Source organism: Pongo abelii, chromosome 6 (assembly GCF_028885655.2).
Source record: "Pongo abelii isolate AG06213 chromosome 6, NHGRI_mPonAbe1-v2.0_pri, whole genome shotgun sequence".
Taxonomy (NCBI): Eukaryota; Metazoa; Chordata; class Mammalia; order Primates; family Hominidae; genus Pongo; species Pongo abelii.
Genome location: NC_071991.2, coordinates 19,270,430 through 19,286,912, shown reverse-complemented (window position 1 = coordinate 19,286,912; position 16,483 = coordinate 19,270,430). Strand labels below are relative to the sequence as shown.

General features: G+C 42.0%; 1 protein-coding gene across 1 annotated transcript in view; it reads right to left on the bottom strand.

Moving 5' to 3' along the window:
* Positions 1-16,483, bottom strand: part of GALNT17 (polypeptide N-acetylgalactosaminyltransferase 17) — a 591,258-nt gene that overhangs the window by 516,349 nt on the left and 58,426 nt on the right. The gene's annotated exons all lie outside the window — the stretch shown is intronic.

The window sequence follows — 16,483 nt, the reverse complement described above, 5'->3', positions numbered from 1 at the left end:
CTTAAAGCATAATAATATGCAGAAATCCTGTGTTTTGATGCAATATCCTGAAACTCTACTGAATTCAGCATTTCTATACACTAACAATGAATTCTCTGAAAAAGTAATCAAGAAAACAATCTCATTTACAGTAGCATCAAAAAAATTCAAAACCAGCCTAGGCAACATAACAAGACCCCGTCTCTACACAAAATTTAAAAATTAGTCAAGCATGTGGTGGAGCATGCCTGTACTCCCAGCTACTAGAGTGGCTGTGACGGAAAGATGGCTTGAGCCCAGGAGTTCGAGGCTGCAATGAACATTACTGCACTGAGACCTGTCTCTATAAAAAAGTAAAAAGTGGCCGGATGCGGTGGCTCACGTCTGTAATCCCAGCACTTTGGGAGGCTGAGGCAGGCAGATCACGAGGTCAAGAGATTGAGATCATCCTGGCCAACATGGTGGAACGCTGCCTCTACCAAACATACAAAAATTAGCTGGTTATGGTGGTGCGCACCTGAGTCCCCGCTACTCAGGAGGCTGAGGCAGGAGAATCACTTGAACCTGGGAGGCGGAGGTTGCAATGAGCCAAGATCACGCCACTGCACTCCAGCCTGGCAATAGAGCGAGACTCTGTCTCAAAAAAAATAATAATAAAAATAAAAAGTAAAAAATAAAAAATAAAATAAAATTCTTAGGAATAAATTTAACCAAGAAGACAAAAGATCTGTACACTGATAATAAAACATTGACAAGATAAATTAAAGAAGACACAAGTAAATGAAAAGATGTAATCCCAGCATTTTGGGAGGCCAAGACAGGTGGATCACTTGAGGTCAGGAGTTTGAGACCAGCCTGGCCAACATGGACAAACCCTGTCTCTACTAAAAATACAAAAAGGCGGGGGTGGATTACTTGAGGTCAGGAGTTCAAGACCAGCCTGGTCAACATGGTGAAACCCCGTCTCTACTAAAAATACAAACATTTACCAGGCATGGTGGCAGGCACCTATAATCCCAGCTACTTGAGAGGCTGAGGCAGGAGAACTGCTTGAACCCAGGAGGCAGAGGTTACAGTGAGCCAAGATCGTGCCACTGTACTCCAGCCTGGGTGACAGGGCAAGACTCTGTTTCAAAAAAAAAAACAAAAACAAAAACAAAAAAAACAAAGTAGGCAGGTATGGTGGTGCATGCCTGTAGTCTCAGGTACTCAGGTGGCTGAGGCAGGAGAATCACTTGAACCCAGGAGGCGGAGGTTGCAGTGAGCTGAGATTGTGCCATTGCACTCCAGTCTGGGCAACAGGGTGAGACTCTGTCTCAAAAAAAAAAAAGAAAAGAGAAGAGAAAAGATACTCCATGTTCAAAAACTGGAAGAATTAATATCGTTAAAGTGTCCATACCACCCAAAGCAATCTACAGATTCAATGCAATCCCTATCAAATTCCAATGACATTTTTACAAAAATAAAAGAAAAACTGATCCTAAAACTTGCATAGAAGCACTAAAGACTCAAATATCCAAACAATCTTGTGCAAACAAAACAAAGCTGGAGGCATCACACTACCTGATTCCAAAATATAGTACAAAGATATAGTAATCAAAACAGCATGGTACTGGCATAAAAAGACACATCAACCAGTGGAACAGAACAGAGAGCTTAGTAATAAACACACACATTAACAGTCAATGAATTTACAACAAAGGTGCCAAGAACACACAATGAATAACGGACAGTCTCTAATAAATGGTGTTGAGAAAACTGGATATCCACAAGCAGAATGAAATCGGATCCTTTTCTCACATCATATACTAAAATCAACTCAAAATGGATGAAACACTTGAACATAATACCTGGAACTTTTAAACTACTAGAACAAAACATGACATTGGTCTGGACAACGATTTTTTTGAATATGAACCCAAAAGCACAGATGACAAAAGCAAAAATCAACAAATGAGACTGCATCAAACTAAAACGCTTCTGTACAGCAAAGTAAACAATCAACAGAGTGAAGAGATAACCCATAGACGGGGAGAAAATAATTTGAAAAATATGACACGGTCTGGATATTTGTCATTTAAAAGTGTGTGGCACCTCCTGACCCACTCTCTCATTTGCTCCTCCTTCTGCCATGTGACGTGCCAGCTCCCCCTTCACCTTCTGCCATGATTATAAAGCTTCCTGAGGCCTCCCTCGAAGCTGAGCAGATGCCAGCACTATACTTCCTGCAAAGCCTGCAGAACCATGAGCCAATTCAATCTCTTTTATTAAAAATTACCCAGTCTCAGGTATTTCTTTATAGCCATGTGTGAACAACTTAATACACCATACCCCTGACAAGGGGTTAATATCCAAAATTTATAAGGAACTTGAACAGCTCAAGAGCAAAGAAATAAATGACCTAATTTTAAAAATGGACAAAGAATCTGCATAGATATTTCTCAAAAGAAAAGATACAAATGGCCAACAAATATATTTAAAAATGTCCAATAACATTAATCATCAGGGAAATGCAAATTAAAAACACAATGAGATTTTACCTCACATCCATTAGAATGGCTGTTTTCAAAAAGACGAAAGATAAGTGTTGGATGTGGAGAAAAAGGAACCCTGGTATGCTGTTGGTGGAAATGGAAAATTAATACAGACACTATGGAAAACAGTATGGAGGCTCCTCAAAAAATTAAAAATGGAACCACCATATGATCCAGCAATCCCACGTCTGGGTACATATCCACTGGAGCTGAACTTAGTATGTTGAAAAGATATCAGCACTGTCATGTTCATTGCAGCCCTACTCACAATAGCCAAGACACAGAATCAACCTAAGTGTCCATCAATGGATGACAGATAAAGAAAATGGTGTGTGTGTGTATGTGTATGTGTGTGTGTGTGTGTATACATATACCCACTATTCAGCCTTTATAAAGAAGGAAATCCTGTCATTTGCAACAACATGAATGAACCTGGAGGACATTAATCTAAGTGAAAACAGTAGGTACAGAAAGACAAATACTGCGTAATCTCACTTATATGTGGAATCTAAAAAAGTCAAACTTATAGAAGCAGAGAATAGAATGGTGTTTACCAAAGGCTGGTGGCAGTGGCCGTGGGGGTTTGTTACAAAGGTTCAGTTTGATGGGAGGGGTAAGTTTTGGAGATATCACAGCACGGTGACTATAGTTATTAATAAAGTATCACATATTTGAAAATTGCTAAGAGAGTAGGTTTTAAATGTTCTCACCATAGATAAGTATGTGTAATGATGGACATGTTAATTAGATGGATTTAATTGTTCCGTCATGTATATAGATATTAAAACATCACAGCGTACCTCATAAATATATACAATCATTACTTGTTAATTAAATGTTTGATTCAACTACATTTTTAAAAAGAAAAATATTAACATGGAAAAAATCTTTGTGACATAAATGAAAAATTGCAAATATGCAACTAAAGCTAAGCTAGAATTAAAACAATGCAGACTTCATATACCTTTAAACAGAAGTGTGTACACTTGAAAAAACTGTTATGGATGACTGTGGGTGAAAGTTTCACTTTCTTTTCTTTACTCCTGTTATAACATTGTCTGTGTGATGAATTATTTTAATTTAATTAAAATTTATCTAATTATATTTCACTGAAGCTACAGAATAAAGGTCTGCACTTTATGCTCCTTTTGCCCTGGAAAACTTTTCATTGTTTATTTATATTGTTTTATGTAAAATGCAATTTAAAACAGAAAAAAACGAGAGAAAAAAATACTATTTGGGGGAAAGGAATGAATAAAAGAAGATTTTCTTCATTGAATATTATAATATGTTTGAAACAAACATGTCATAAGGAGTAAAAAATGCCTTAAAACCAAGTCACAGATCACTGAGAAAGAAGAGGCATCCCAGACATAGATCCCAAATGTGTAAAGAATTTAACTGGCAAAGTAGGCCAGGCGCAGTGGCTCACGCCTGTAATCCCAGCACTCTGGGAGGCAGAGGCGGGTGGATCACCTGAGGTCAGGAAATTGAGACCAGCCTGGCCAACATGGTGAAACCCCGTCTCTACTAAAAATAACAAAAATTAGCTGGGCGTGGTGGCGTGTGCCTGTAATCCTAGAGACTCGGAAGGGTGAGGCAGGAGAATTGCTTGAACCCAGGAGGCGGAGGTTGCAGTGAGCCGAAACCGTGCCATTTGCACTCCAGCCTGGTGACAGAGCGAGACTCCGTCTCAAAAAAGTAAAAAAAAAAAAAAAAAAACTGGCAAAGTAAAATAAAGTATAATTTCATGCATTAGGACAGAAATCAAACCAAAAAAAATGGAGAAAAACAAACTTAGATCTGTATCCAATCTAAATTTCATGGCCAAAAAATAAGCTAAATATCACAAATCAAATAAGAAAACCTGGAATAAAACAAACAACATTGTCCTCCCGTGTAAGAGTTTTGAATGTGTGTAACAGAACAGACTCAGAGCAAAGATAAACATTCATTCACTCAATAAATATCTGAGTTTTCAGCAGGCATCAGTATTATGAGGCCAGAAAAAAACACATGAAAAGAAAGCCAATAACACTGGAAAATCCACACAGGTACAGTATTAATCCATACTCGCATGCACACACAAATTATACATATATATACACACACACACACCCCTCATACAAAGAAAAAATATGGTACCAGTTTCCTGCACATACACGAACACATAAACAGAACTCCTTTAATAAGCCAATTACTGAAAATGGATTTAATGATGTCAGTAATTAAAGAAATGCAAATCAAAACAGTGGGCACACTCTTTAAAATTAAAATTAGAAAAACAAAACCATTAAGCCCAATTTTGGCAGAGAGATAACTGAATTGCCTGAATTCTTTGGGAAGAAAGTCTGACTAACTATATCAAGAGTGTTTAAAAATATAATCATAATAATAATACATATAAATAACATCACATAAATGTACGTAAGTAATTATTTTAAAGAAGGAAAAAAGAGTTGAGTTTTGTTTTGTTTTCTGAGTCTAGATGCTAGGTATAGAAACATTCATTATTTTTAAAAAAATAGAAACGACCTAATAACTAAGTGATAGAAAATGGAAAAGCAATAAAGGTACATTAAACCATGCACTATTATAGAGTTATCATAGCTATGTAAGAGCAGGAAAGAACATTTACTAAATAATGTAATGTGAGAAAAGCAGAAAAAAATTGAATATCCATAATGACTATAACCACGCAGAAAGCTCCATGTGTTTAAATAAAGATGGAACTAGGATAAGGAGAGATGAAAATAATTCAGGTATTTTAAGAAAAGTTTATAACTCAAGTTTTTAAACACTTTTGCAGGATGAAGGGACGCAGAGAGTGATTATAACACTTAAAATCCAGCCTCTAGGAACCACTAAAACCATTTACACCAGTGGACATGCAGTCACCTGGATTATTACTGCACCTAGTAGTAAATGCCAAAATGTGTCTGGTCAAAGGATCCCAAGGAAGGTGGTCTAGAATTATTTACAGGGGTGCTCACTAATGGTTGGGCATGCAGAGCAGATGCTCCATCAATACAAACACACCATCTATAAACAGCTTGCACGAAGCCACGGGCCAGGCTTACTGATATAGACATGGGGCTTTCAAGTCAACATGATAACATGGCAGAACTTTCTAAAACATACCATACTTATTCAGAGGAAGCCTTCTTGTCATCACCACCAAGAGGCTATGAAAAGCTTCCTTGGAAGGAATTGATTTTCAACAAAAGGTACTTACTGGGTTAAAGACATTTGTGCCTTTACTTCAAGAAGTCAGCAAATTTCTCAAAACATTTTCTGAGGAGATGTGTGTTTACAAGAAAGGTCAATATTAATCTAACGGATTTAACCATTATCTCAACTCACCAGAAAGCAAGAAATGCACACTCTTCTGTAAGGAAGACAAAAAAGAGGAGCTTCTATTACAGTACCATAAACCCTTTGAGGATGGCGACATGGTCTTATTTTTCTTTATATCTCTATAGTCTACAAGTGTGTTATGTTGGATGGATGATGGATGAATATATATATGGATAGATGAGTGGGTGGATGGATGGATGGAGTGAGCTAATGGATGAGTGCATGGGTGGGGGGGTGGACACATGGATGGATGGATGGATGGATGGATGGATGGATGGATGGATGGATGGATGGATGGAAGGATGGACGGATGGGTGGGTCAGTGGATGGGGTAAACGGATGAATGAGTGGGTGGGTGGATCAGGTGAGCAGATGAATGGACTGATGAGTGGATGGATAAGTAGGATGGATGGATGGATGGATGGATGGATGGATGGATGGATGGATGAATGGATGGGGTGAGTGGATGGATGTGTGTGTGGATGGATGAGTGGGACAGAGAGGGTAAGGGTAAACAGATGGATGAATGGATGAGTAGGTGAGTGGGCCAGTGGACAGATAGATGATGGATGATTAGAAATCCTAATCCACAAGAACCTGTGTAAACCACTTACGTATGCCAATGGGTTATAAAAATTACAACTTTAGGAACAGTAGCGTTCTAACACAAGCCAAATAGGAAAGCAAACCAAAGATTTGGAAAGTCATCCCATGAAAAATAAATAGATCATTTGCGAGATCTTTCAAAGAAGAATTTCAGGGCTCCTTGCCTTGTAAATTCAGCTTTAGCCACCCCCTTGGCCACTTAATCAAAGGACATGCAGCATAGTGAAGTGCTTAAATGAGTCATTCTTGACAAATAAGAGAGATGTATCTCAGCCAGGGCCTGGTTATGCTCTGATGGAGGCCGCGGCCACACAGAGGTTCTCAAAGTATTATCCAGGACTAACAGTATCAACATGAACTGGGAACAGTTTAGAAAGGCAAAATCTCAAGCCCCACCAAGACCTAAGGAATCAGAAATTCTGAGGATCGTGCCAGCATTTCATGTTTCAACAAGCTCTCCATGTGATTCTGAAACCTACTGAAGTTTATGAACCACGGCAGCCAACACATAAATGAAGGGAATGTGCTTAGTTTTGACCAGATTTCTTTTTGTGGGGAGAGAGAGGAGCAAAAATACAGTCTCTTGATAAGAAAACATAGAGACCTTCTGGATGAAATGAAATGAAAATTGCTTTGATTCTGAATGTTTGGCCACACCACCTGCAGAAACCAAGACTAAAATGGCTTGTCAATCTTAAGTACCTATCTTCCCAAGCTAGAGCATCGTTAATCAGGAGGTTCTCTTTCTTACAGGTCTGTGTTGGTGTCAGTCCCTTACTGCTAGTATTGGCCACTTACTGGTAGTCCAGGTTAGCTGTCTCCAGAGAAAATCCTGGAAGCTCAAAGACTTTTGGCTTATTCTCGATCTCTCTAGCAAAGGACCACGTTTAGTAAGTAGAGTCTAGGTCAGCAAAGAGCATGGAACATAACTCAATGAATGAAGGAAATGATGCCAAGAAACTGAAGGTCTTTCTGTTACTGCAGCAATGCCCAAATACTCACTACACCCATTTCGGTTAGTTATTGCTTTTGGATGGGACAGCAGAAAAGAACCAACATTTGTTGGGGGCCACTATGTACATATTTCTCATTTAACCCACACCATACCCACTTGAAGTTGGTATTTGCATCCTTTTTTTTTTTTTTTTGAGACAGAGTCTCGCTCTGTCACCCAGACTGGAGTGCAATGGCACAATCTCAACTCACTGCAACCTCCGCCTCCTGGGTTCAAGCGATTCTCCTGCCTCAGCCTCCCGAGTAGCTGGGATTACAGGTGCCCGCCACCATATCCAGCTAATTTTTTTGTAATTTGAGTAGAGACAGTTTCACCGTGTTGGCCAGGCTGGTCTCGAACTCCCAACCTCTGGTGATCCGCCCACCTCGGCCTCCCAAAGTGCTGGGATTACAGGCATGAGCCACCGCGCCTGGCCTGCATCCCCTTTTTACAGAAGATTATAATAAATAAGGAAATTTGAAAGCGACATAATCATCCATCAACAGATGAATGAATGAAGAAAATCTTGATACACATACACAGTAGAGTACTATTCAGCCCTAAAAAGAAATAAGACCCTGTCATTTGCAACAACATGGATAAAACTGGAGGATATTATGTTAAGTGAAATAAGCCAGGCACAGAAAGATAATCATTGCTGACTCTCCCTTATTTGTGGGGGCTAAAAATTGAAACAATTGAACTCATGGAGATAGAGAGCAGAAGGATGGTTACCAGAGGCTGGGAAGGGGAGTGGGGGAGTGGAGGAAAGTGGGGATGGTTAATGGGTACAAAAATATAATTAGATAAAATGAGTAAGACCTAGTACTTGAAAGCACAACAGGGCCAGGCACGGTGGCTCATGCCTGTAATCCCAGCACTTTGGGAGGCCGAGACAGGTGGATCATAAGGTCAGGAGATCAAGACCACCCTGGCTAACATGGTGAAACTCCGTCTCCACTAAAAACACACACACAAAAAAAAATCAGCTGGGCGTAGTGGCGGGCACCTGTAGTCCCAGCTACTTGGGAGGCTGAGGCAGGAGAATGACGTGAATCTGGGAGGCAGAGCTTGCAGTGAGCAGAGATGACACCACTGCACTCCAGCCTGGGCGAAAGAGCGACACTCTGTCTCAAAAAAAGAAAAAAAAAAAAGCACAACAGGGTGACTATAATCAATAATAATTTAATTGCACATTTAAAAATAACTAAAAGAGTATGATTGGATTGTTTGTAGCACAAAGGATAAATGCTTGAGAGGATGGATACCCCATTTTCCACGATGTGATTATTACACACTGCATGTCTGAAATCAAAGTATCTCATGTACTCTATAAATATATACACCTACTATGTACCCACAAAAATTAAAAATAAATTTTTTTAAAAAAATTGGCAAGCATAGTGGCTCACACCTGTAATCCCAGCACTTTGGGAGGCCAAGGAAGGCGGATCACTTGAGGTCAGGAGTTTGAGACCAGCCTGGCCAACATGGTGAAACCCTGTCTCTACTAAAAATACAAAAACTAGCCAGGCATCGTTGCGCACACCTGTAGTCCCAGCTACTCGGGAGGCTGAGGCAGGAGAATCGCTTGAGCCTGGGAAGCAGAGGTTGCAGTGAACCAAGATCGCCTGAACCAAGATCACACCACTGCACTCTAACCTGGGCGACAGAGCAAGACTCCGTCTCAAAAAAATAAAAAAAATTTTTTTTTTTTTTTAATTAAGCAACAGTCTCAAAGCCACACACTATCAAGTAGCATAAACAGGCTTTCAACCCAGGTATTCTGGGAGTCCCCAAGACCACCCCTGGGTCAATAATTCAGTAGGAGGAGCCATAGGACTTGGCACATTGTACTCGCGACTCTGATTTATTACAGTGGAGGATTCAAAACAGAAGCAGCAGAGGGGGCCAGACGCAGTGTCTCACGCCTACAATCCCAACACTTTGGGAGGCTGAGGCGGGTGGATCACCTGAGGTCAGGAATTCGAGACCAGCATGGTCAACATGATGAAGTCCCATCTCCACTAAAAATACAAAAAAAATTACCCAGGCATGGTGGCAGGTGCCTGTAATCCCAGCTACTTGGGAGGCTGAGGCAGGAGAATTGCTTGAACCTGGAGACGGAGTTTGCAGGGAGCCAAGATCCTGCCACTGCACTCCAGCCTAGGCGACAGAGCAAGACCCTGTCTCAAAAATAAATAAATAAATAAATAATAAAATAAATAAAAATAAAAAGCAGCAGCAGAGGGAATAGGCACATGGGAGGAGGTCTGGAGGAGACTGTGTGCAAGCTTCCAAGAGTTCTACCCCAGTGAAGTCACAGGGGATGCTGCTAATCCCTCCAGTAAGGAGTTCTGACAACACATGAGAAGAGTTTCCCATTAGAGAAGCTCATTAGGGAGTTAGTATGCAAGATTTTTATTGGGGGCTGGTCGTAAGTGTCAAGAAACATTGGCTTATGGATTTTTATTCATCTATGGCTACTCATGAAATAATGGTTAAGATGATAGGCTCGGCTGGGTGCCTGTAACCCCAGCGATTTGAGAGGATGAAGTGGGAGGATTGCTTGAGCTTAGGAGTTCCAGATGAGCCTGGGCAACACAGCAAGACTCTATCTCTACAAAAAAATTTAAAAATTAGCCAAGCATGGTGGCATGTGCCTGTAGTCCCAGCTACTTAGGAGGCTGAGGAGAGAGGGTCACTGGAGCCCAGGAGTCCGAGGGTGCAGTGAGCCATGACTGCAACACTGAACTCCAGTCTGGGTGACAGAGTGAGACCCCCAACTCTACAAAAAAAATTAAAATATTAGCCAAGCATGGTGGCACGTGCCTGTGGTCCCAGCTACAGGAGACTGAGGTAGGAGGATCACCTGAGCCCAGGAGGCTGAGGCAGCAGTAAGTTATGATCATGCCACTGCACTCCAACCTAGGTGAACAAGTGAGACTCCATCTCTACAAAAAATTGAAAATATTAGCCAAGCATGGTGGCACGTGCCTGTGGTCCCAGCTATAGGAAACTGAGGCGGAAGGATCTCCTGAGGCCAGGAGGTCGAGGTGGCACTAAGTTATGATCATGCCAACGCACTCCAGCCTGGGCAACAGAGAGAGGCTTCATCTGAAAAAAATAAATAAATAAAATCACAGTCTCCAGAGTTAGACAACAGCTTCAGTAGGAAGCTTCATCCATAAAATGGGGTTAATCATTCTACTCACTCTTTAGAGTTGTTTTGAGGATATAAGAAGGTAATGTCTGTAAAGTTATCAGCAGGTGGCAGACACAGAATATACATGCATATAAATATTAGCTACTATTGCCTCCCCATTTATGCCATCAACCCCTGGCCAAAGCTAGGTGCTAGGCAGACATATTTCTACATCAATTTACATCCAGGAACCTAAAGATGAATGCAATGATGAGAAGCTGTGGTCAGATGGTGCCTCCAGACACTGGGGCAGTGTCTTGCTCTTACCCATCCCTTGGTCCCTCCATTTCCTTAAAGACTTTGCTCCAACAGGGCTGTACAAATCTGAGACAGCACCGTGACGCTGAAGGGCTCTGATGTAACTCCACCAAGGTAGCACACTTTAATTCAAGGGAGTAACCAAAGGGGAAAAAATGAAGTTGCTTTTGGTAATAAATAAAGTTTGGAGCTGGAAGGGAGAAAGAAGATCATATCCAAGAACCCAATTTTGCAGATGAGAAACTGAGGTACAGAGGGATTGAGTGGCTTAGCCAGGGACACACAGGTGCTCAGGGCCCAGGCTGTCACCCTGCCGACCCCATGTCCTCACTCATCAGCACCAACACAAGTGTCAGGCTCTGTCTCGTTGCATGGGTGAATCTCTATATAAAGTTATCTTCCCAAAAACCTACCTATTCCTTCTCCCTCCTCCAGTTCCAATACTGTATCTGCCAGGGAACAGCATTATTTGACCATGATGCTCTAACTCCCCTACCCTTTTCTTAAGATCCCATATACCCTTTTCCCAGGTAGGGGAAAAAAATGTGTGCAGTGAAATACCTGGTGACAAACCAAGACATTAAGAATTTCAAATAACTATTCAATGAGGACCACAGTCCAAGCTCAGTGGCCTGGGGCAAGTTCCTAAACCTCTGTGAGTGTCAAATTCCTCATTTATGACGTGGACATCATATCTGCTTGATATGGTGGTGTATGATGGTGTGTACCTGTAGTCCCAGCTACTCAGGAGGCTGAGGTGGGAGGATCGTTTGAGCCCAGGAGGTCAAGGCTGCAGTGACCTCTGATTGCATCATTGCACTAAAGCCTGGGTGGCAGAACAAGACCCTGTCTCAAAAATAAATAAGTAAATAAATAAAGCAGATGATTGGTTAGAGACCACCCACTTCACAAGATTACTTTTATAACTGGATAAGACAGTGAATACAAGAATGCTTGATACCTCTAAAATACCACATCGATACAAGAAACCAGTATAGCTCTTTGTCAATACACAACGGAAGAGAGTAAAACATCATTCCTTTTTTTAACTGCACGTGGACCACAACACATTATTTTATTATTCACTTGCTATTTCTGTAGCTAATTCCCCAGCTTTCATTCTTTCCTTTTATAAAAGAAGCAAAAAGGAAATAAATGAAATAAGAATACTGCTATTTTCTGACACAAATTAAACTCCGCATCCAAACACAAACAGAATCACAGTAGCATATGGGTCTATTTTCTCAATCTTCCCCCCAGGGGAGAATCAGCCATATGGCAGGAAGGAGTTGGCCGGGTGTTGTGATAAATGGGGCCCAGCTTGGTCTCCAGGCTCTGAAGGAGGAAGGACCCTGGCATTTGTAAAACCAGAAATGATGTCACTGCTGACACCTTCTCCCAGCTCTCCTCCACCGAGTCAAAGCCGGGAAAGGAGATGTTTACACCAAAAAAAAAAAAAAAAAAAAAAAAAAAAAAAAAAGACAAAAGGGTATCAGTGTAAAATCTGATGCATGTGGACAATTGCAATAGATGAGGGGCAAGTGTGGTGGCTTACAACTGTAATCCCAGCACTTTGGGAGGCCAAGGTAGGAAGATCACTTGAGGCCAGGAGCCTGAGATCAGACAGGACAACGTAGCAAGACCCCACCTCTACAAAACAATTTAAAAATTAGCTGGGCATAGTGGTGAGCACCTGTAGTCCCACATGCTCAGGAGGCTCAGGTAAGAGGATAGCTTGAGCCGGGGAGGTCAAGGCTGCAGTGAGCTACGATGGCACCACTGCACTCCAGCCTGGGCAACAGAGCAAGACCCTGTCTCAAAAATAAATAAATAAATAAATAAATGGTAGATGATGGTTAAAGACCAAGATGCATTCTCTCAAAGACTCTGGGTGCACACATGCCACTTACTCATGCAGAGCCTGTGTAAAGAGAGGCTATTAAGTGCCTGAGAGGTTGATCACGGAGGATCGCCTCTCCAGGTACCGCAGAAATAAAGGCAACACATGTGACAGAACCACATCAGTCAAGAAGTATTCAAGGAAGCATGTGGGCTACCACTCCACAGCCACTACCATGGCTAACAGGAAAAAGACTGACAACACCAAATGTTGGCAAGGATGAGGCACCACCGGAACTCTCATATGTTGCAGGCAAAAGTGAAAAATGTTTCAATGATTTTCTGAATTTATTTGGCAGTTAAGAGTTAAATATAGGACTGGGTGCAGTGGTTCATGCCTGTAATACCAGCACTTTGGGAGGCCAAGGCCAGGTGGCTCACATGAGGTCAGGAGTTCAAGACCAGCCTGGCCAACATGGCGAAACCCCATCTCTACTAAAAATACAAAAATTAGCCAGGCATAGTGGCACATACTTGTAATCCCGGCTACTTGGGAGGCTGAGGCGGGAGGATCATTTGAACCTGGGAGGCAGAGGCTGCAGTGAGCTGAGATTGCATCACTGCATTCTAGCCTGGGTTACAGAGTAAGACTCCATCTCCAAAAAAAAAAAGAAAGAGTTAAATATACACTTACCCTGTGATGGTTAGTATTGAGTGTCAACTTAATTGGATTGAAGGATGCAAAGTATTGTTCCTGGGTGTGTCTGTGAGGGTGTTGCCAAAGGAGATTAACATTTGAGTCAGTGGACTGGGAGACGCAGAACCAACCTCAATGGGGGTGGGCACCAACCAATCAGCTGCCAGTGTGGCTGGAATAAAACAGGCAGAAGGTGGGAGAGGCTGACTTGCTGAGTCTTCCAGCCTTCATCTTTCTCTCGTACTGGATGCTTCCTGACCTCGAACTTCAGATTCCAAGTTCTTCAGCTTTTGGACTCTTGGACTTACCCCAGTGATTTGCAAGGGGCTCTTGGGCCTTTGGCCACAGACTGAAGGCTACACTGTCGGCTGCTTCTCTACTTTTGAGGTTTTTGGGAATGAGCCAATACTGGCTTCCTTGCTCCTCAACTAGCAGATGGCCTATCGTGGGACTTCACCTTCTGATCCTGTGAGTCAATTCTCCTTATAAACCCCCTTTCATATATACATCTATCCTATTAGTTCTGTCCCTCTAGAGAACCCTAATACATATTCTATGACATAGTAATTCCACTCGTAGGTACTTATATAAAAGAAATGAAAATGTAGGCACACAAAAGGTCCTATATAAAAGCAGACACAGTTGCTTTTTTCATAATAGCCAAAAACTGAAATGGTATGGGTGTCCATCAACAGGAAAACAGATAAATAAACTGTGACAGATCCATACATAGAAGACGACACAGCAATAAAAAGCAACAAAACTCCTGATAAACAACATGTATCAGGGTCAGCTAATTATCCCTGCAAACCAGCCATCTGTTTTCTATAAATAAAGTTTTATTGAAACATAGCCACATGCAGTTATTTACATATTGTCTACACTGCTTTCCTGCTGCAACAGCAGAGTTGAGTAGTTGCTACAGAGATCTGGTGGCTGGCAGGTCTAACATATTTATTTTCCACTTCTTTTTTTAAAAGACTGCAGACCTCCTGAGAAAAATGCAAAAAAAAAAAATGCTGAGTGAAAAACAAAACAAAACACAGAAACAAAAGAATATATATGCATGATTTCATTTCCATAAAGTTCTACAGCAGGCAAAACTAATCTAGGGCTAAAAATATCAAAATAGTGCTTGTTTCTCGTGAATGTGGAAGATTGACTAGGAAGGGATACAAGAGAATTTCTGAGATGATGAAATTGTCTTATGTATTGGTAGAGTGTGGGTTACATAAATGTATGTGTTTCTCAAAACGAATCAAACTACACTTAAGGTCTGTGGATTTCACTCTATATGTAAATTATATCTCAATTTTAAAACCCCCAAAAATGAAAAAATTTCTAAGAAACACAAGGGCAGGATCTTACCTCGGAACCGGGCCCCCTATCTTGTGTCTTTGGACTCTGTGCATTCTTAGCATTTAAAAATCAGGTTCAAGCCAGGCACAGTGGCTCATGCCTGTAAAATCCCAGCCCTCTGGGAGGCTGGGGCAGGCAGATCGCTTGAGCCCAGGAGTTTGGGACCAGCCTGGGCAACACGCTGAAACCCTGTCTCTACAAAAATTAGCTGGGCATGGTGGTGCACACCTGTAGTCCCTGATACTCGGGAGGCTGAGGTGGGAGGATCACTTGAGTCCAGGAGTTTAAGGCTGCAGAGAGCCATGTTCACACCACTGCACTCCAGCCTGGGCAACAAAGCAAGACCCTGTCTCAAAAAATTTTTAAAACAAAAAATTTTTTAATTTTAAAATTCAAGTTCAAATCTGTATTAGACCATTCTTGCACTGCTATAAAGAAATACCTGAGACTGGGTAATTTATGAAGAAAAGAGATTGAATTGGCTCACATTTCTGGAGGCCATACAGGAAGCACTGTGCTGGCATCTGCCTGACTTCTGGTAAAGCCTCAGGGAGCTTTCAATCATGGATGAAGGTAAAGCAGGAGCAGGCACTTCACATGGCAAAAGCAAGGCCAAGAGAGACAGTGGGGGAGGTGCCATATACTTTTAAATGACCAGATCTTGCAAGAAGTCACTCGCTTATCAGGAAGACAGCACCAAGCCATAAGGGATCCGCTAACACCTCCCTCCAGGCCTCACCTCCAGCACTGGGATTACATTTCAAAATCAGACTTTGGCAAGAATAGATATTCAAACTATATCAAAGCCCATCTTGTGCAACTTTTTTCTTAAAGATCAGCTGTTCCTAAAGACCAAGCCCCGGTCTCTAGGGATTCCTCAGAAGAAATGGTTCTTGCGGCCAGGCGCTATGGCTCACGCCTGTAATCCCAGCACTTTGGGAGGCCGAGGTGGGCAGATCACAAGGTCAGGTGATCGAGACCATCCTGGCTAACACAGTGAAACCCCGCCTCTATTAAAAGTACAAAAAAATTAGCCAGGCGTGGTGTCAGGCACCTGTAGTCCCAGCTACTCGGGAGGCTGAGGCAGGAGAATCGATTGAACCCGGGAGGCAGAGATTGCAGTGAGCTGAGATCACGCCATCACACCCCAGCCTGGGCAACAAGAGTGAAACTCCATCTCAAAAAAAAAAAAAAAAGAAATGGTTCTTGCTTATTTTATGTATAGTCTTTGTTCAAACAAGCCTGCAGGACAGGCCCAAGATATTAAAAGCTCAAACTAAAGATGCTTTGGTTGAAGCAGAGTTGTAGCCAGGCCAACTCTTCTCCCAAACCTCCACCCAAGACAGCCCTTAAAGGACCTCCTCCAACCACACCCACAGCATCCATGATCACAAAGCCTTGATTGCTCCCTGCACCAACAACTGCAACACATCCTCCCAGCCAAGATCATTCCTGCCTTCCTCCCTCCAACTGCCCCTTCTCTCCAGGGACTGAGACCTGCACACCAGCTAGTCACCAGGTCTTATCAATCCCTCTGACGCCTACACATCAAACATGCCACCCCCACCACCTCTGTTGGCAAAACAAGTGCTGAGTGAAGGACCCCCAGAAAAGCTGTCTTCCAAGGAGCAATATATTAGTCTATTTTCACATAC